The sequence below is a fragment of the Nyctereutes procyonoides genome, unplaced genomic scaffold (genome assembly GCF_905146905.1).
Source record: "Nyctereutes procyonoides isolate TBG_1078 unplaced genomic scaffold, NYPRO_anot_genome, whole genome shotgun sequence".
In the NCBI taxonomy this organism is placed as follows: Eukaryota; Metazoa; Chordata; class Mammalia; order Carnivora; family Canidae; genus Nyctereutes; species Nyctereutes procyonoides.
The window spans coordinates 65,493,513-65,514,066 of NW_026575046.1; positions in this window are offsets into that span (position 1 = coordinate 65,493,513).

Below are 20,554 nucleotides of genomic sequence, written 5' to 3' on the forward strand. Positions count from 1 at the left end.
TGTCACCACCAGATTATAGAGCAGGGGCGGTGCTACTGAGGTAGGGGTGGGGAGGAGGAGCACAAGTGGCCACCACGAAATTCCTGTGTTCCCCCAATACTTAGTCAAGCACCTATTGGGTAGTGGGGGCCCACAGAGGTAGACAAGCCTTAGTCCCCCCTTCTGTCCACAAAAGCCAGATCTATGTCTCAGTAAATACTAGTGATAACAATGTGCTATGTGAGGGGAGGCTGGGGCCGGGGGCAAGGGAGTGGGTGTCTCCAGAACAAGATCACAGGCTTGCCCAGCTCCAGGGGCCCCAGGCAGATGGAATGTGATGTGCCTGTCGGCCCCTGGAGTCGTTCAGTGCTGCAGCCTTATTCTTGGAGCTGAAGACCCCAGGCCTGGGCTTCAGAGAAGAGCTGGAGTTTTGCAGGCAGAGGAGAAGGCAGAGATGGGGCAAGGCTTTCTAGGTGAAGTGACCAACAGTCGAAAGAAACGGGTTCCTTTGGGCTGGCATGGTGGCCAATACATGGGCCTTCAGTTGAGGGTATTGTGGCTGCAAAGAAGAGGGAGAGGGTAAAGTTTTGACAGGACATTGGAGATTTTCATCCTAAAATAGTTTCCAGGCTCCACTTCTTCCCACAGTTGGTCTGCCAAGAGATTTGGTCTCTCTTTTTTTTTTTGTCTTCTTTTGTATTGTTTTGTTTACCCTGTTTGAAAAATAATTGAAAAATGTTGCCCTGTTCAAAAAAAAAAAAAAAAAGAACTTTCCAGGCCAGGGGCAAAATGGCAGAACGAGGAAGAAGGTGGGGGGGCCTGAGTACCATTTTAAATCATCCAAGTTAAGATCACTAATAAAGGGGCATGCCAGCACCACGTCCCTCCTGATGTGATACACTGGAAAGGTTACAATGTTGAGTATGAAGCATTCCTGCCAAAAACAATGCACCACCTGAATCTAATCATGAGGAAACATTGAACAAACCCAAACTGAGGGACATTCACAAAACAGCTGGCCTGTAATATTTTAAAATGTCAAGACACAAAAGACAAAGGAAATGACTAAGAAACCACTGCAGATTAGAAGAGACGAGATGGCTGTGAGCACTGTGGTAGGCAGGCGTTTCAGATGGTCCCCGATGACCCCAACTCCTGGAGTTCACTCCCTCTGCAGTCCCCCCTCCTTAAGTGCGCCTGGACCTGGCGACTTGCTTCTCACAAATGCAACATGGCAAAGGTGAGGGAATGTCATTTCTGGATTACAAAAGACCATGATTTAGGTTACAAGAGACAGTGTCTTCTGTCTTGCTGCATTCTCTCTGGGTCTTACCAGCCTGCTGGAATTGAGAGCTGCCCTATGGAGAGCCCCATGTGGTAAGGCACTGACGCCTCAGGCCAACAGTGTGCTATGAGCTGAATCCTGCCAACACCTGCTGAATGAGCCCAGGAGTGGATCCTGTCCCTGTGGAACCCTGAGATCACAGTAACCCTGGCCGACAGACACCTTGACTGAAGGACTCTGAGCTAAGCCACATCAGATTCTTGACCCACAGAAACTGTGGGATAATAAAAGTGGCTGTTTTAAGCTGCCACGCTTTGGAGTGAAAAAAAAAATGCTATAAAAGACATTATTTAGATAATCGAGAAAATATGAGTAGGGGCCAAATGATTGCTAATATCGTGTCACTGTTCTATTTCCCGTATTTGATAACTGCACCATTCTGTAAGATGATGTTTGGTTCATTACAGTTACACACTGAAGTCTTTAGGGTCATAATTTTTGCCACTTCCTCTTAAATTGCTCAGAAATACTAATAAAAATAAACATTAGGGCGGCACCTGCGTGCCTTAGTCTGTTGAGCATCTGACTCTTGATTTTGGCTCAGGTTGTGGTCTCAGGATCCTGAGATCAAACCCTACAGCAGGCTCCATGCTCAGCAGAGTCTGCTTGTCCCTCGTCCTCTTCCTCTGCTCTTTCCTCTGCTCATCATCATCTCTCTCTCTCTCTCTCTTTCTCTCTGTCTCAAAGAAATAAAATCTTAAACATAAATAAATAAATAGGTAAATAAATAAATAACATTAGAGGTGTCTGGCTGGCTCAGTTGGTGGGGCATGTGACCCTCGATGTCAGAGTTATAAGTTCAAGTCCCACATTGGGTGCAGAGATTACTCAAACATAAAATCTTTTTTAAACAAGTAAACCTTATATGCATTATGCATAGAATACATATTACAGTGAAAGAATTTCATTTATCTATTAATTTATCTGTTGTAAACAAACCATCTCTAAACGTAATGACTTAAAACAACAGAAATGTATGATCTCTCACAAACTTGGGGATTGACTGGGTACTTCTGGAAGGCTCCCTCTGCTCCTTATGGCATCAGCTGAGGCTACTGGCTCTGCTGCCTTCAGCCGGCAGGTGGGCTGGGCTGGAAAATCAGAGAAGGCTTCACTCCCAAGTGTGGCACCCCCTAGTGCTCCGCCACACAGCGTCTCTCTCCCCGTGTGGCGAGCTCGGTGTCCTCACAGAGAGGTAGTTCCAGAGTAGACAGGCGTCTTGCAGAGCAGCTCCCTTCTGAGAGAGGAAGTATAAGCTGCGTGTCCTCTTAAGGCAGCCCAGTCACACTCTGGGCCAGGGAACTGTGGAGTCATTCTTGGGATCTGGGGCCCATCCTCCTCTCTGGGTCAGGGAGACCAAGTTGGCCGTGACTCAAGGATGAATGCTGACAGCAAAGGAAGAGGGGAGGAGGAAAAATCTAAAGGGTGCCCCACCTGGAGTTAAGGAGCCCAGAAGCTCAAGAGCCTCCAGGAAGCTCTCCCCTCTCCCCACCGCTCTACCCTAACTCAGCTTCCTCTACTCCCTGGTCATTTTCACCAAAGAGCTCACTAAAAGATGGTTAGGGGCAGAGATGGAAGGAGAAAAGTGTCAGTTGCTGAACACAAAGTGCCAGGAGCTTTCTCCACATGATTTCTTTTATCCTCACGGCAGCACCGCAAAGAAACTATGACTATGCCCTCTGAAAAGAAGAGGTAGCAAGCATCTCAGGCAGTGTGGTGACATGAGCCCCCTCACCTTGCAAAGGCATTGGATCAAAGAATGTCTTTTTTTGCTTCTTTATTCAACAGTTTTGGGCCTGGGTCTGCACTGGGCTTGGAAACACAAGGATGAATGATGTCTTAGTCAGCTATTGCTACAATGATGCTGCAAAACAAACATCCTCCAAATCTCGGTGGCCTACAGCAAGTATGGATTCTCTTCGTTCAGAAGTAGGTCAGCAGTTGAACATGGAATTTTGTTTCAGGCCACGGGTTGGCTGGGCTTGGGGCCAGCCTCTGTGTTGGTTTCAGGTCTACTGTGCATGTCCCCTCATTCTATTTGGTCCAGTGGCTACATGTGACACATTCTTCTCGGAATAGATCACAGGAGTACAAGACACAAGGTAAACCGCCCAAGTACATTTAAAGCCTCTGCTGACATCTCTGGCCAAAGGAAATGCCATGCCTAAATCTGAAGACATGAAGGCAGAGAGGGCTATTTTATCCACTCTGAAGCCATGGCGATAACAGTGAGTTCTGTGACAAGGAAAATAAGATTGAGAGCAGAAATCTAGTCTGCCACAGGTGACCAGGCACAGGCCTTGCCCCCAGGGAGCTCACAGTCTAGCGGGGAGTAATCATGGAGACACAATTATAATGCAGTGAGGTAGGTACGAGGAGGAGGTATAGGTGGGTGGCATGATGGTGTGTGCGCGCACACACACACGTGCTGCCACCAGCTAGATATTTATTTTATTTTATTTTTGTGTATATTTTTTATTGGAGTTCAATTTGCCAACATATAGCATAACACCCAGTGCTCATCCTGTCGAGCGCCCCCCTCAGTGCCCATCACCCAGTCACCCCAACCCCCCGCCCACCTCCCCTTCCACTACCCCTTGTTCGTTTCCCAGAGTTAGGTGTCTCTCATGTTTTGTCACCCTCACTGATATTTCCCACTCATTTTCTCTCCTTTCGCCTTTATTCCCTTTCACTATTCTTTATAGTCCCCAAATGAAAGAGACCATATAATGTTTGTCCTTCTCCGACTGACTTCACTCAGCATAATACCCTCCAGGTCCATCCACATCGAAGCAAATGGTGGGTATTTGTTGTTTCTGTTGGTTGAGGAATATTCCACTGTATACATAAACCACAGCTTCTTTATCCATCATCATTCGATGGACACCGAGGCTCCTTCCACAGTTTGGCTATTGTGGTCATCACTGCTATAAACATTGGGGTGCAGGTGCCCCGGCGTTTCATTGCATCTGTATCTTTGGGGTAAATCCCTAACAGTGCAATTGCTGGGTCGTAGGGCATCTCTATTTTTAACTCTTTGAGGAACCTCCACACAGTTTTCCAGAGTGGCTGTACCAGTTCACATCTCCCCCCACCCCCCACCCCAGCTAGACATTTAGGAAGATATTCTAGAGAAGATACCCAAGGTAAATGCTACAGGAGAAAATAAATAGGAGCTGTTGACTGAAATAGAGGGAAGTGGGCAGGTAGGGAGGGTGCAATGGGCAGTCATGACTGTGAACAAAGCCAAAGAGGCCAGAAATGGGATGGTGCGTTCAGGGACACTGAGAAACAGCTTGTCTCCAGAGCACCTGGGGAAAGCAGTGAGTGTCAGGAGTCGATGAGAGGAGGACAAAGGCGAGGCCCAGCCATAGAGGGCCTTCATCAGGTGCTGGGCACCTTCCCTTCACTGCCAAGAGTGCTGCCCACCCTTCTCCACTCTGCTCTCTGTCCTGGGTGACTGGCCTGTATGGACTGCAGCCAAAGAAAGCCTCTCTTCTTCTGGGATGATGGCAGAAAGCAGAAATCTCTCCCCAAATTCCTGCTATTAGGGATTGAAACCTGTTCTCCCCCAAATACATATGTTGAACTCCTAACCCCCAAAGTAACTATATTTGGAGACAGAAGCTTTAAGATGTAATTAAGGTGACATGAAGTCATAAGGGTAGGGCTCTAATCCGACAGGGCTGGTGTCTATAGAAGAGGAAGAGACCAGATTGCTCTCTCAGTCTCTCTCTCTGTGTCTCCACCAAAGAAAAGCCGTGTGAGGACACAGTGAGTAGGCAGCTGTCTGTTAGGAAGAAGGAGACCCTGACAGCATCTTGATCTTGGGTTTCTAGGCTCCAAAACTGTGAGAAAATAAACTTCTATTATTTGAGTCACCTCACCTATGGTGTTTTATTGTGACAGCTCTAACACACTAATATAGCAACCCCCCTTAAAAAAAAAAAAAACAAATGAAAAACTAGGTTAAAAAAATATCAGGAGATCCACAGACAGTATCTACGGAAAAAAAAACAAAAACAAACAAACAAAAAAACCTAGGTGACAAGTTAAAGCCACAAACCCAAAATACAGGCGGGCTGGGAATAAGCCACAGGCAGGCAGTGTTTGAGTCAGAGGAAGCAGGAGGAAGAAAACTGGGCTTCTCATGGTCCTGGGAATAGGTAAACTCCCAAATCACCAATGGTGCTCAAAAGTGTGGCAGGTCTGTTCAAAGTAGGGGAAACTGGAAAACAATTGTGCAGAATCCAATTAGCGTGGAAGTGCCAGGGGACCGCGGCACACTGAGGTCTAACAGTGTTGGAGCCAACCCGGCCTCGTAAACTCGCTTTTGCTTCCCCCTATAAACTCGCGAAGCTAATAGACTGAAGCTCTTTCTTTCTTTCTTTCTTTCTTTTTTTTTTTTTTTTTTTTTTTTTTTTTTTTGACTGAAGCTCTTTCATGACAAAGTCCCTTACTGGGACTTTGAGAGTAGAATCCAAACTGATGAGGACAGACCCACTAAGGGACAAAGAAAGAGAAGCTCCAGGGGAGAGTGGCATTGCCAGGGGCCCAGGGGAGGGTTGAGGAACCCCAGGAAGTACAAACTCACATGAGTGTGTGTGTGTGTGTGTGTGTGTGTGTGTGTGTGTGTGTGTGATCATTGAGGCAGATTTTAATTTCCAAAGATGGCTGCAAAAATGATCTCCTCATCCCAAGTGCTCTTCTTACAATGGGACCTTGATATTTATCTCATTAAACAGTGGGATCTAGGCACCTCGTTGAACTCTGTGACTGGATTGACCAGCACAGTACAGTGGAAATAAAGGCCATGGCACATCCAAGACCTTCAAATGGCATGTACGTCTACCTTTTTTACTTAAGAAGGTCACTCTTGGAAATCCCCTACCATCATGAGGAAACCCAACAAGGCGCATATAGATAGTCTACCAGACAGCCAGGATCCACCACCAGACATATGAGTGAGGAGCCTTCAGATGACCCCAGCCCCCAGCTATCAGGTCACCTCCACTCAGTCTTCCAGCTGAGCCACCAGGCATCAAGATGCAGAGACACGTCATCCTCACTGTACTTTTTCTGACGGTTTGACCCACAGAATCTGGGAACACAATAAAATGGTCTTGTTTAATACAGGAAATTTGGGGTGGTTTGGTGGGCGGCAGTAGGAATTACGACAATCACATTGTAGACTCAACGGAATAAGGAGCTCAAGAGCCATGAAGGTAGAAAAATATCCTTGCCCTATGTCTCCTAAAAGTGCTGGAAAAAATCAATCTAATTTAAAAAGAAGCATTGAGAAAGCACCAAGGTTGAATTCTGCGTAAAGTTATAAGAATAAGGAGAATAAGTAGCAAAATAATATTCCCACAAATAATAGAAGCACGCCAGAAAAACATGTCCACAAAAGAGATGGAAATGGTAACTGAATATTTCAAAACCAAGTTAGAGAAATGTTTTTAAAATGGTAGAAGTTGGGCAGCCCGGGTGGCTCAGTGGTTTAGCGCCGCCTTTAGCCCAGGGCGTGATCCTGAGGACCTGAGATCAAGTCCCATGTCAGGCTCCCTGCATGGAGCCTGTTTCTCTCTCTGCTTGTGTCTCTGCCTCTCTCTCTCTGTGTCTCTCATGAGTGAATAAATAAAATCTTTTTTAAAAAAATGATAGAAGTTGTGAAATGATGTAAATTGAAATTAGAGAAACCCAGAAGTGATGAGGAAAAAAGAAAAAAATAGGGAAAATTGATGATAAGTCAGAAAATAGCTAAATATAAAATAAGAAACCAGGGCACCTGGGTGGCTCAGTCCGTTAAGCGTCTGCCTTCAGCTCAGGTCCTGATCCCAGGGTCCTGGGATTGAGCCCCACATGGGGCTCCCCGCTCAGCGAGGAGTCTCCCTCTCCCTCTCCTCCCTGCTCATGCTCTCTTCCACTCTCTCTCTCTTACTCTCTCTCTCTCTCTCTCTCAAATAAATAAATATTTTAAAAAGTAAAATAAGAAACCCTTTCAGAAATGAAGATGAAAAAAGGAAAAACAGAAGAGAGAAGAAATACAAAAGATAATATTCTAAGAGAAAAATGAGATAGAAAGGAAGGCATTTTATATTTTATTTTTTGAAGATTTTATTTTTAAGTAATCTCTACATCCCACATGAAGCTTAAACTCACAACCCCGAGATCAAGAGTCACATACCCTACTGACTGAGCCAGCCAGACACCCCAAGAGGAAACCATTTTAACATCTAGAAATAAAACCAAGGGATAAAAGAGATTTAGGGGTAAGTGATCCGCGTACAGAGCAAAGGAAGATCCACTATCCATGTTAATAGAAATCCACAAAGAGCCTTAAAGAAAACCAAAACAATGGAATAGAACAAATATGAAAAGCTGTAATTCAAAAAACTGCTCCTCAGAGAGAGCATGGCCTGAAATTTCATATTGAGGAGGCATGCAGTATACCTGGCTTGGCAACCCAGAGACTGAAGTCTGGAAAGACTGCTGGGCTTTTAAAGAAAGATAAAAGGGGGCAGCCCAGGTGGCTCAGCAGTTTAGTGCTGCATTCAGCCTAGGGCCTGGTCCTGGAGACCCAGGATCAAGTCCCATGTGGGGCTCCCTGCATGGAGCCTGCTCCTCCCTCTACCTGTGTCTCTGCCTCTGTGTGTGTGTGTGTGTCTCCCATGAATAAATAAATAAAATATTAAAAAAAAAAAAAAGAAAGATAAAGGAGTGCCTAGTTGGCTCACTCTGGGGAGTATACAACTCTTGATCTCGGGGTTGTGGGTTCGAGCCCTATGTGAAGTATAGAGTACTTAAAACTAAAATCTTTTTTTTTAAAGATTTTATTTATTTATTCATGAGGCACACACAGGGAGAGATGCAAAGACACAGGCAGAGGGAGAAGCAGGCTCCCTGCAGGGAGCCCAACGTGGGACTCCATCCTCAGACCCCGGGATCACACCCCAAGCCAAAGGCAGACGCTCAACTACTGAGCCACCCAGGTGTCCCAAACTAAAATCTTTAAAAAAGAATAGGGGTGCCTGGGTGGCTCAGTCAGTTTAGCATCTGCCTTGGGCTCAGGTCATGATCTTGGGGTCCTGGGATCAAGCCCTACACGGGGCTCCCTGCTCCAGAAGAAGCCTGCTTCTCCTACTCCCTCTCTCTCTCCCTCTCCCTCTGCCCCTCTCCCTGCTCATGCTTTGTCTTTCTCTCAAATAAAAAATATTTTTAAAAAGAATAAAAAGAAAGAAAGAAAAAATACAGGACATCCAAGCAAACAGAACATACCACTCTCTGATGGAAGAAGGAAAAGCAAATTGCCATCTGGCTGTCAACAGCGATGCTTTATGTCAGAAGACAATGTCATGTTTAATATAAGATAATATAGTATTTCAGGACATGTGAACCACAGATTTAACACGGAGTGACACTGACCATCAAGGATAAGAACCAAACTGTTACAGACATGGAAAAGCCTGAGGAATATTCTTCCCTTGAACCCCTTCTGGATAATCCATTAGAGAACAGATGCCGGAAAATCAAAAAGATTGGTGAATCATTGGCATTAAGTCTTGTGAAATGTCCCAGCTGTGTGAACCAGACTAATCTTTGGGCAAATCCTTCATGATGACCTTGCTGCGACCTGAAAGTTTCTTGAGCTCAGCCCCCCCTCCCACATTCTTTCCTTTTGTTTAACCACACCTTTAAGGGGGTGGGGGGTTGGAGCGGAAGGCTTTGTCCTTGATCTGCCCTGGAGATGTGACTATGACCCACATCTCTTCTTAAACATTCTTCTTTTAGGTGGTCTTAAGGGAGGTGGGGTTGTGGGAGATCTACTCCTCCTGCAGCTGCTCCCTTAATAAACTATTTCTCGACAAGCTGGACTTGTTGGCCTTTTTCTTGGGTCTTAAGGCTCCTTTGGCCTTTGGAGGTCGTTCTTCTTTTCCTTAACACTAGCTAATAATCAAAGAAGGAATCATAGAATCGAAGTATCACCATTTTGCATCCCTAATGAATTAAGGAACCTGGGCATTGATCATCTATGGCTGTTAATACCACAAAAAGAAAGATCACCAGACATTGTGCATCTCCTAATAAAAGGACAAAATATAGCCTATTAAATAGTTTTGCCAAAAAGAAGCAGAAGAGGAAGAGAAAAAAATAAACCTGAATCTAACAACTATTTTTTTTCTTGTTTAAAGATTTTATTTATTTATTCATGAGAGACACAGAGAGAGAGAGAGGCAGAGACACAGGCAGAGGGAGAAGCAGGCCCCATGCAGGGAGCCCGACATGGGACTTGATCCCAGGACCCGGGGATCAGGACCTGAGCCAAAGGTAGACGCTCAACCACTGAGGCACCCAGAGGCCCCTGAATTTAATAGCTCACTTAAGGAAATACAAGGAACAGAGGATTGTTAAAATGATACCTACCATCAAGGTTAACAGAATCCAGATTGTGGAAATTTCTACAGATGGAAGATTTACAGAAACTAAATAAAGATTGCAAGAAAAGAAAGAGATGGAGGGGAACCTTATAAATTAAAAGAAATTGAATTAAGAACAAGAAATCAGGGTGCCTGGGTGGTTCTGTCAGTTAAGTGTCTGCCTTAAGCTCAGGTCATGATCCCAGAGTACTGGCATCACTCCCCGCATTGGGCTCCCGCTCAGTGGGGAATCTGCTTTTCCCTCTGCCCCTCATCCTTGCTCATGATTTTTTTCTCTCTCTCACTCTCTCTGTCTCAAATAAATACATAAAATCTTTTAAAAAATCCCATAAGAAATCAGAGAGGCACATAAGTCAAACACATGTATGGACTATTTGGATCCTGATTCAAATAAACTACTTTGTTTTCAAAGATTTTTATTTTTATTTATATATTCATGAGAGACATAGAAGGAGAGGCAGAGACGTAGGCAGAGGGAGAAGCAGGTTCCCTGCGGGGAACCTGATGTAGGACTCGAACCCAGGACCCCAGGATCATGACCTGAGTTGAAGGCAGATACTCAACCACTGAGCCACCCAGGCGCCCCCTATTTTTTCAATTTATAAAATATCTGGTAAAATATGAACCCTGATAACATATTTGATGATTTAAGGAACTATAGTTAAGTTTTATAGATGTGATAATGAGGTTGTGGTACTATTTTTGTGAGAGTCCTTATCTTATAGAGGTACACAATGAAATAGTTACAGATGAACTGGTATGCATGATGTGTGGGATTTCCTTCCAGATAATCTGAAGAGGAGGAAGGAGTGCTGGGGAGACTATAGATGCGACATGATTGGCCATGTAGTGATTATTGTTCAAGCTGGATGCTGAGTACATCAGGCTCATTACACTATTCTACTTTGTATGTATTTGAAATTTTCTTCAATAGAAACTTCTTTGAAAGGCTCTCTATTTCTGCTGATACTTGATGTCATCCAGAAGAAGGAAACAGGACAGTCAGAGACTATCCCAGGAAGACAATGCAGGAAGAAGGAAGAGAAAGCTGCTTGGAGCAGAGGGGGTAGCCAGAGAGGAGCCTGGAAAGTCGGTCTTGGGTCTCCTTACGTTAAGGAGCTTAAACAGTTTTGAGGAGTAATAGGGGAAAATGGCGAGATTTAAAGCAAAAGAGTGACACAACCAGATTTTTACTTTAGGGAGGTCATTGAACACATGGAACAGAGGAGGGCTGGGCCAGGGAAGGCTGGAGTTAGCTAGCACTCAGTTTGGGTCCAGGTGAGGAGCTGCTGGTGGCTTGGACAAGATGATGGCTATGGGGATGGAGAGAGGTGGGCCTTGTCAAGATGACTTTAGGAGGTGGCATGGGTGAGGCCTTGTGATTGACTAAATATGGGAAAGGGGGCAAGGCGAGAGCCCCGCTCAGTAGTGAGACAGAAGGCCTACTGGGGGCAGACCCTGATCTAAGCCCTCCACATGAATGAGCTAATTTCACCTTCTCACAAACTCTTAGAAGAAAATAATGGTTGTCTCACCTGGATTCTTATAAAGCAAAGTCTAGGAAGCCAAATGCTGGTGCCTACTGCTTTGTTAGGAGGAGAGGCCACACGGAGCGGGAGAGAGGAGCACAGAGTGGAGCAGGGAAGGAGGCAGAGTTGATATAAAGGTATGTGATCCAGGGGCACCTGAGTGGCTCAGTGGTTGAGTGTCTGTGTTTGGCTCAGGTCGTGATCCCAGGATCCTGGGATGGAGTTCTGCAGGGAGCCTGCTTCTCCCTCTACCAATGTCTCTGCCCCCCTCTCTCCTGTGTCTCATGAATAAATAAATAAAACCTTAAAAAAAAAAAAGTGTGCAATCCAACTCTCTACCTCCAAAGCAGATGAATGAATGTCTTATCCCCTGGGAATATTCTTCAAGAAGGCATCTAAAATGTACCTCAGGACAGTTGGACCAGGGTAAAAAGGAGAAAGAATTTATCTACTAGCTCCTGTCTTCCATTGGAGTGTCCACCACAAAGAACTCTTCCCCCACTCCACAAACACTTCTTGGTTCCACAGCAGTAGACACCAAGCAGAGCCCTGCGGCATCTCATGTTTTGATGGCCTTGGAGAAGCCCCAGGACAGGAAGCGAGAGCATGCAGTGTGGACACAAGACCAGGGGCTATCAGACTGTGCCCAAGTGAGGCCGTTCACAGTCCATTCAGAGCTAGTTGCCACTGCAGTGGTTAGAATGAATGATAGCAGAGGCCAAGGGCATCTGAAGTCACCCCTAAGAGGTGTCCAGTGCACCATCATCACTGATATCATCATCACCACCATTATCCCCATTTTACAGGTGAGAAAACTGATGCTGAGATCACCCAGCTAGTCAATAGCAGAGCCAAGATTCAAACGTAAGCGATCTGGCTCTAAAGATTGCATTCTTGGGGATCCCTGGGTGGCTCAGCGGTTTAGCGCCTGCCTTTGGCCCAGGGCGCGGTCCTGGAGTCCCGGGATTGAGTCCCACGTTGGGCTCCCGGCATGGAGCCTGCTTCTCCCTCCTCCTGTGTCTCTGCCTCTCTCTCTCTCTCTATCATAAATAAATAAATCTTTAAAAAAAATAAAGATTGCATTCTTAGCCATTCTGACATCAACCCTTAGTATGCATAGATTCCAAAGCCTTTCAGGATGTCAGGGAAGTAGAGCCATCAAGACAGGCATGATTATTGGGAAGGAGTCAAAAGTAGGGGAAAAGGAGTGAAGAAATAAAAATCATACTGGAAGAGAGCTTTGCAATTTATAATCATTCACTCAACAAACATTTGCCAGGCCCCATTACATGTCTAGCCCTATGCTTGGTGCTGGGGAGACAGAGGTAGATTCGACACATGGTCCCCGAACTGGAGAGCTTGGATGCTGGTGGCAGGACAGACATGCATTAAGTGTTCCAGAGCGAGGCAGTCAGCATGAGAGGCAGGATACCTCATCTGTAAGATGGGGCAGCAGCAGGCTCTGCAGCGCGGGTACTTAGCATAGCGGCTGGGCGTAGTGCTCATTGTATGGCTACTGTCATTATGTGAAAGATACAGTGGAGGGGACATCCCTTTATCCTCAGGCCCCACGCTCTGGATCAGCAGCTCTGTTTCCCCACTTTGAACACAGGGTCCCAGCCACCCACACCTCCCTAGCAGATGAGCCAATGCCTGTCAGTGTCTCCTGTCTTCGGATCTTTTATTTTTTTTTAAGATTTATTTATTTATTTTAGAGACAGAAAGAAACACATGTGTGTGCAGGGGGACAGGGGAGGCAGAGGGAGAAAATCCCAAGCAGACTCCCCACCCAGCCAGGGAGCCAGACACAGGGCTCAATCTCACCATCCTGATCATGACCTGAGCCGAAATCAAGAGTCAGACACTTAACCGACTGAGCCACCCAGATGCCTCTGAATCACTTTTTTAAAAAGTAATCTCTACACCCAACATGGGGCTCAAACTCACAACCCCGACATCAAGAGTCTCATGTTATACCCACTGAGCCAGCCTGGCACCCCATGGGATCTTGACCAGAAACTGGGTCAATAGGTCAGCCCCGAAGCCCTGAAGGCCTCAGCCCACTTGGCATCTCTCTCTCTAGGGTCAGTTTGGGAAGCGGAGGTTTGTGGGCTGATGGGATACTGTCCAGAGATTTCTTCAGAAAGAAGCCAATGGGCCCAGTTTCTATGGTAACAAGAATGCCTTCCAGGGGCTGCTGAAAAGCACAAAGGCCCATCTGACTCTTACTATAGGCTAGCAACAGGGCCCAAGCTGGCCAGGAGTCTGCTTCTGTGGCTGTGTGTGTGTGGGGGGGGGGATTTATACCAGGGTAGTCAGATTAGTAACCCTCACTGTGCTAGAGACTTTGAATAGGCTCTACTGCCATGCTTAGAAATATCCCAGGTAGGGGCACCTGGGTGGCTCAGTGATTGAGTGTCTGCCTTTGGCTCAGGTCATGATCCCAGGGTCCTGGGATCAAGTCCCATATCAGGGTCCCCGCAGGGAGACTGCTTCTCCCTCTGCCTATGTCTTGGCCTCTCTCTTTCTCTCAATGTCTCTCTTGAATAAATAAATAAATAAATAAATAAATAAATAAATAAATAAATAAATAAATAAATAATCTTAAAAAAAAAAAAAGAAAAGAAATATCCCAGTTACCCATCAAACACTCAAATCCCTCTGCTTGAAACTTTCCAGGCAGAAGGTGGGAGGAAGGAACATGGGTGGTGGCAACGACCTTTGCAGCTTCTCTTGCTGGGAAACCCACCAGGAAAGCCTGGGACTGGGGAACCTGGTTCTGATCCTGAGCTCCGCCTTCAGTTGGCTCCATCCATCATGGAAACTCCCTGAGCCGCCTTGCTTTCTTTGGCAGGGTGATGGGATAGAAAAAGCACCCACTTTGGAACCAGGCCGATTTGTGTCTGAATCTAGGCTTTGGCCCTGAAGTTATTCAACAAAATTTGTTGAGTGCCCACAGAGGGCTGTCCCTGGTCTGGGTCCTGGGGTGCAGCTGTGATCAAAGCCGGCCAGCTAGCTCCCTGACCTCAAAGGCTTTAGTTTAATGAGAGCCACAGGCCACAATCAAATAATATAATGGAATGAAGAGGAGTGTGGTGTGCCATACTAGCAAGTAGAGGGTAGGGCAATGAACAAATATGACCCAGGGCAAGGGACAGAGAAGGATTCATGGTTGGGGGCATGGGGTGGGGGGGTAGAGGGAGACTATTTTAGATAATGTGTTCAGAAGGGTCTCTGGCCTGGGCAAAGCTCCTGGCCCAAATCTGAGCCTTGTTTTCCTTATCTGTGACCCACAATGAAGCATGCCCATCTCCCAAGGATGTTGTGAGGATCAAATAACACCACAAAACCTTCACCAAGCAGAGTAAATGACGCCAGAAAAAAGAACATATTTCTCAGCCAAAGACTCACCATGAGTAAGTGAAAAACAATCTAGCAAAGAAGTCCATCTAGTTTCTCATTTTATTTTATTACGAGGTCTTCTTTTTTTCTCTTGTTAAGGTTTTGGTGCATATTGAGACACTAATACTCATTAAATAAATGAAAATCTGCCAAAACCAAAACAACTCTGTGTCGGGTACTCTGTAAGTCCCTAGTAATATACTAAATTCCCTTCATTTTGAGGAGTTGGGGCTTATCTTGTGGATGTTCGAGGAGTGGCATGGTGGGAGTTGGGTTTTAGTGAAAGAACATGACAGGCACACAAAGCGACCCTGAGTCTTCCTTGAGGCAGGAGAGCATGTCACTGATGCCAAGCCAGGTTGGCCAGAAAAGTTGGCATGCCCACAAGTGAACACACACTAGGTGTGGAAAAACTAGGGTATGGGACGCCTGGGTGGCTCAGCGGTTGAGCATCTGCCTTTGGCTCAGGTCGTGATCCTGGGATCTGGGATGGAGTCCCACATTGGGCTCCCTGCAGGGAGCCTGCTTCTCCCTTTGCCTATGTCTCTGCCTCTCTCTTTCATGAATAATAATAATTAAAAATCTTTAAAAGAAAAAGGAAAACAGGGGTGCACTTTAATGAAGGGTACCCCTGAGCCTGAGCAACCTCCCCTGATGCTCCCCTAGCCTCCCTGTTGTAAAGCCAGCCTCATGCTCAGCACCAACCTATCTCCTTTCAGAAGAGACAGCACAAGCATATTCTTAAAATAACTGAGACCAATTTGGTGATAGAGACAAGGCAGGTGCAGAAAATCCAGAAGCCTCCACACCCTCTCCTACCCCATTTTTTATTCCGTAGCACTGAGCCCTGACTTTAATTTGCAAAAGAGACCTCTGGCTGCAGAGTATAGCCAAAGTGCACGTCAAAGGGGCCGTCTCGAGGTCTGAGTGTCTGTTGGGGAACTGCAGCAGAGAAGTGGTCAGGCTTCCAAATTACAGGGCTGCCAGGCTAAGTGGTGACTGGGACGGATAAAAATAATCCATGGCCAAGGTTGGGAGAACTGGGGCAGCTTCAGACATGGCCTTGGCAAGACACTGGTGGCAGGGTCACACTCCCTTCTGCATGTAGCTCTGCAGTCAAACCGGCTGCCACGAATGGGGCTGTGCGTAGTCTCCGCAGGAGGGCCAGCCCCTCTCAGGGTGGCCTCTGCACCCAGGCCCTGCCTCACCTGTTGGCCAGCCAAGAGCCACTTTTCCAGAGAGATCTAGGCAAGAAAGAAGATTTAAAATTCGAATGCTAGTTATTTCACTTTTGTCCCATCTTTGGGCCTGATTGAAAAACCAAAACAGACAAAAACTTGGAATAATATTTTGAAGCCTATTTCTGGAGCTTATAGTGTGTTCTGTTTAATCTTTCTTAAGAACCCTGGGGTTTAAAATGTTCTAGAAAGGCAGAACAGTGCACCTAGTCAACTACCATTTGTGTGAAAAATGGGCTGGGGAGGAATATACATTTGGATTACCCCTGGGAAGAATTCTCTAAAAAATGATAACATTAGTTGCCTCCAGGAAGGGGAACCAGGTGGCTGGGGCACAGGTGGATGGACAACTTTTATGTTTTTCTTTTGCTTACTGTAGAGAAAGGCTCAGAAGAGAGGGGGTGAGGAATAAGAGGGCAGGGTAAAGGGGTAGGCCTTACATCCAACAATTCCACTGCTGGGAATGTGTCCCAAGAGATTAGAGGTGAAGTGCACAAAGGTGTTTGTAAAAGGATGTTTTTTTAAAAGATTTAATTTATTTTGAGTGGGGGGCAGAGGGAGAGGGAGAAGCCGACTCCCCGCTGAACAGGGAGCCTGATGTGGGGCTCGATCCTGGGACCCAGAGATCATGACCTGAGCCAAAGGCAGACACTAAACTGACTGAACCACCCAGATGCCCTCGCAGAAGGATTTTATCCAGTATTGTCTGTATGCAGAACTGGGATTAGGAAAATACATTATATATATATATCCACGGAAAACTTTGCAGCTCTTAAAAAGGACAATGTGGACTTATAGACACTGACATAGGAAGGCATTCCCATCATTGTCAAGGGGGGAAGGCATGAAAAAAAAAAAAGTGTGGATTGTATGACCCGATTCCCATGGTAGGAAGAAGAGCTCTCTGCCATCTGACTGGGCTCCAGTGGGTGGGGTGGGGAGCTGGAAAGGAGGAAGTGAAGGAAACCATTCAGAGGGAGGACACAGGGCCTCCTCGGTGGGAGAATCAGCACAGAAACAGGAAGGAGCCTGGTGGTTCTGGGTGTGGTTCCCAGGTGGAGGGCCTTGGAGCCGGCATGGCTGGCAGGGGGCAACAATTCCGCTTGCTAGCGCTGCCATAACAAGTGGTCACCAACTTAGTGGCTTAAAACAAGGCGAAGCCAACACTGCACAGTCCTATGGGCAGAAGTCCTGCCTGGGGCTCCCTGGCTCCAATCAGGGTGGCTGCAGGCCTGCATCCTCTCCTGGGGGCCCCAGGAGAAACCATTTCCGGCCTCCAGATGCCACCCACTTTCCTTGGCTTGTGGCCTCTGCCTCCATCTTCAAAGCCAGCAGCTTCACATCTCTCTGACCCCACTTCCACGGTCACCGCTTCCTCTGACCAAAGCCAGGGAAGGTTCTCTGCTGTTCACAGCTCACATGGTGAGACAATCCAGGGTTGTCCCCCCACCTCAAGACCTATAACCTTCACCACCTCTGCCAAGCCCTTCTGCCTGTGAGGTAACGTCCACAGGGCCTGGGGGCTGCGACATGGACATCCCCGAGGGGGCACCACTCAACCAGCTACACCGCCTCCCTCAGTTCTCCTCCGTCCCACCAGCCTGGCCTCTGGTTTTATGAAGGAGAAAGAGCAGCAGATCGTTCAAAGACTGATGGAGCCCAGTGCTGGGGGCCCCTGCATGCTCATCCTCTGCACCAGGGGGCTGGAAATTGGTCCAACCTCTCAGGGGAGCAATTTGACAGCAGGTACTAAAATGTTATATCCATGAACCCCTTCCATGGAAATAACAATCCTACTTCTAGGAATGAATCACACAGAAATACAGCAAGCCTGGAAACATCAGTGAGAGGTTGATGCAAGCATGTAGTTATAGATTTAGGTATGTTTGTGGCAACCTTGTCATACCGAAAATAACATGTATATGTGTAATGGGATTCTAGGCCATGATTTAAAAGGATAAAGTAAATCTACAAATACTGACCTGAAAAAATGTCCATGATGAATTACTGAGTGAAAAAAAAATGCAGATCAATACTAACAGCATCATCCCACTTTTGAAAAGAAAGGAAGAAAATGTCTTCTGCTGTGTGCTTTCTATAGACTCACATGTAAAGCTGTGTCAACATAAACTGGGGCAGGATTTGAAGAGACTGGGCCCTAACTGGTTACTAACTGGTAACTAGTTAGAAAAGGATAGAGACAGGGGACAGGAGGGTGGGCAAAATGGAAATTGTTACTTCCTACTGCATAATGTGTAGAGTGGTGGGATTTGGGGTGACTTTTGAACCGTTTTTTCCCCGGTTTTGAGCATTAAGGAAAAACTCAGGGACACTTAGCTCAGGCCCCCATGAGCAGCTCTGAGAGGGTGTGTGTCCAGGAGGGGCAGGGGATGGGCCAGGGAGGCCCTCCTGTGGGAGCTCAGATCTTTGTCATTCTGCAGGACTGACAAAGGACTCTGGGTCCTCTATACTCTGGAGAGAGGACAGGGGAAGCCTGTTCCATGTAGGCCCTGGACTGCTCCACGGCCCCATGCAGAGTGGCCCAGGCGGTCCTAGGAGTCAAGACTCCTGGACAGGAACAGAGGATCTGTGCCCCACTCATTCTGACAGTCACTGGACTCTTTCTGCCTCAGTTTCCCTATCTTAAATGGGAATCATACGGATTACAAAGGCAATGCTGTAGAAGAGTGTATACAAGAACAACCTCACTGCATAAAAATTTACATCAACTTTAAAAACGAGATGCAGGGACGCCTGGGTGGCTCAGCGGTTGAGCATCTGCCTTTGGCTCAGGCATGATCCCAGAGTCCTGGGATCGATCCAGTGAGCCCACATTGGGCTCCTTGCGGGGAGCCTGCTTCTCCTGCCTGTGTCTCTGCCTCTCTCTCTGTGTCTCTCATAAATAAATAAATAAAATCTAAAAAAAATAAAATTAAAAAGGGATGCACACAAAGAAAAAAACAAACTGGGATATCTTCCAGAATATTCTCAGTGGTCCTCTCTCAGGAGCAGGACTAGGGGTGATATTTCTTTCCTTCTTTCCTTGTTTCCAACAATGAACATTGAATCCATGGTATTGTCACCTGCTTGACCCAAACTAAGTCATAAAGTTAATGCTTTGGGAAAAAATGTGTAAGGAGTTCAGCAAATGGGAGGCGGGGAGGGAGAGAGCAGGGGAGGGAGGAGAGTGAGCAGCCCAGCTTGCCACAGTCACGTGTCTCCCTCGCCAAGGATGGAGAGCATCTGGGCAATCTCCTCCCTCCCCAGGTGGGCGTGCCAGTAACACGCATCCCCGTGCCCCACACTCAGCAGCAAGGCCTGGCATCGAGGAGCCTGGGGCTGGGTCCTCAGGATTTTGCCTCTGAGCCTGCCCAGCTCTCCAAGATCGCTCAGGTGGTGGCCGCATGAGCACCTACTCAAGCCTGTGTCCGCAGCCACTGGCCCACTGGCAACCGGCTACGGAGCCCGAGTTGTCCTCCTGGCACACCTGCCCCACGTGGGAACAGCAGGCCCCTGAGAAGTGTGTGCTGAAGCAATGCATGGTCCCTCCCCCTCGTGCCTTCCTGAGGGGGCGATGCCACCTGCCCAGGGTCATTCAAAATCCTTCAGCCTGTGAAGGAACGGCACCCTGTCCTGAGCTGGGCCACGGGGGCTGGACTCTATGCCCCATTCAGTCCTGACACTCGAGGGGTGCACACTATTATCATCTGTTTTACAGGTGAGGCAGTTTGTCCAGAGTCATGCAGCAAGGCAGAGGCTGAGTCAGACACTCTCCCAGGTCCTCTGGCTCGGTGGTTCTTTGAACACCCCAGAAAAGGTCAGTGGTTTGCCCAAGGGCACATAGCTGGGGGCAGACCCAGTCCAGAACCAAGCCATCTCCTTCCTGACCAGAAAGTGGGCCCAGGCCCAGCAAGATGAACGGGAGTCCAGAAATCTCCACAAAATCAATTCAGAATGATGCAACAGGGTGACTTGGCTTGACTAAGAACGCGAGAAAAGGTTTAAGGGCTTGAACTGGCATCAACTCTGATCAGTCAGCAGTGCAAGGTGGCTTCTAGATGGGCTCTCGGGTTGTACTGATAGGAGCATGGCGTGCAAGGCAAAGGAGGTGGCACATGCTCTCTGGCCTTCATCTCCCGTAACACCAGGCAGGCTGGGTACAGTTCTGGACTCTACCCCTTGAGAAAGACTGTTCATAGGACCGTGCCCAGGGGGACAAAGCAACATGATAGATCAGATAAAGAGCAGTAAGTGGGACCAGGGCGTATTCAAAGGGATGTAGGGGATCCACAGGGAACTCGGTCTCTGGCTTACATAGGGATTGTTGTGGGAAAGAGTGCAGGCTGCCCAGAGGCCCGGGTGGCACCAACGGGCAGGTGGATTTCAGCTCAAAACAAGGAAGTTCTTGTCACATCAGAACAGCCCGGTGACAGGTGGGCTGCGTGAAAGGGGCTGAGTCCCTGTCACTGCAACTGATGAAGCATGGGACAGACGTCCAGCTCCTGACTCAGGTGAGGTCAACCTTCACTGACTTCCCCAACCCTGAGCAAACACCTGCTCCTCCCTGCCTTCCCAGGCCCGCTGAACCTGGCTCTGCCCTACCTGCCCCTTCCTGGCCTGTCT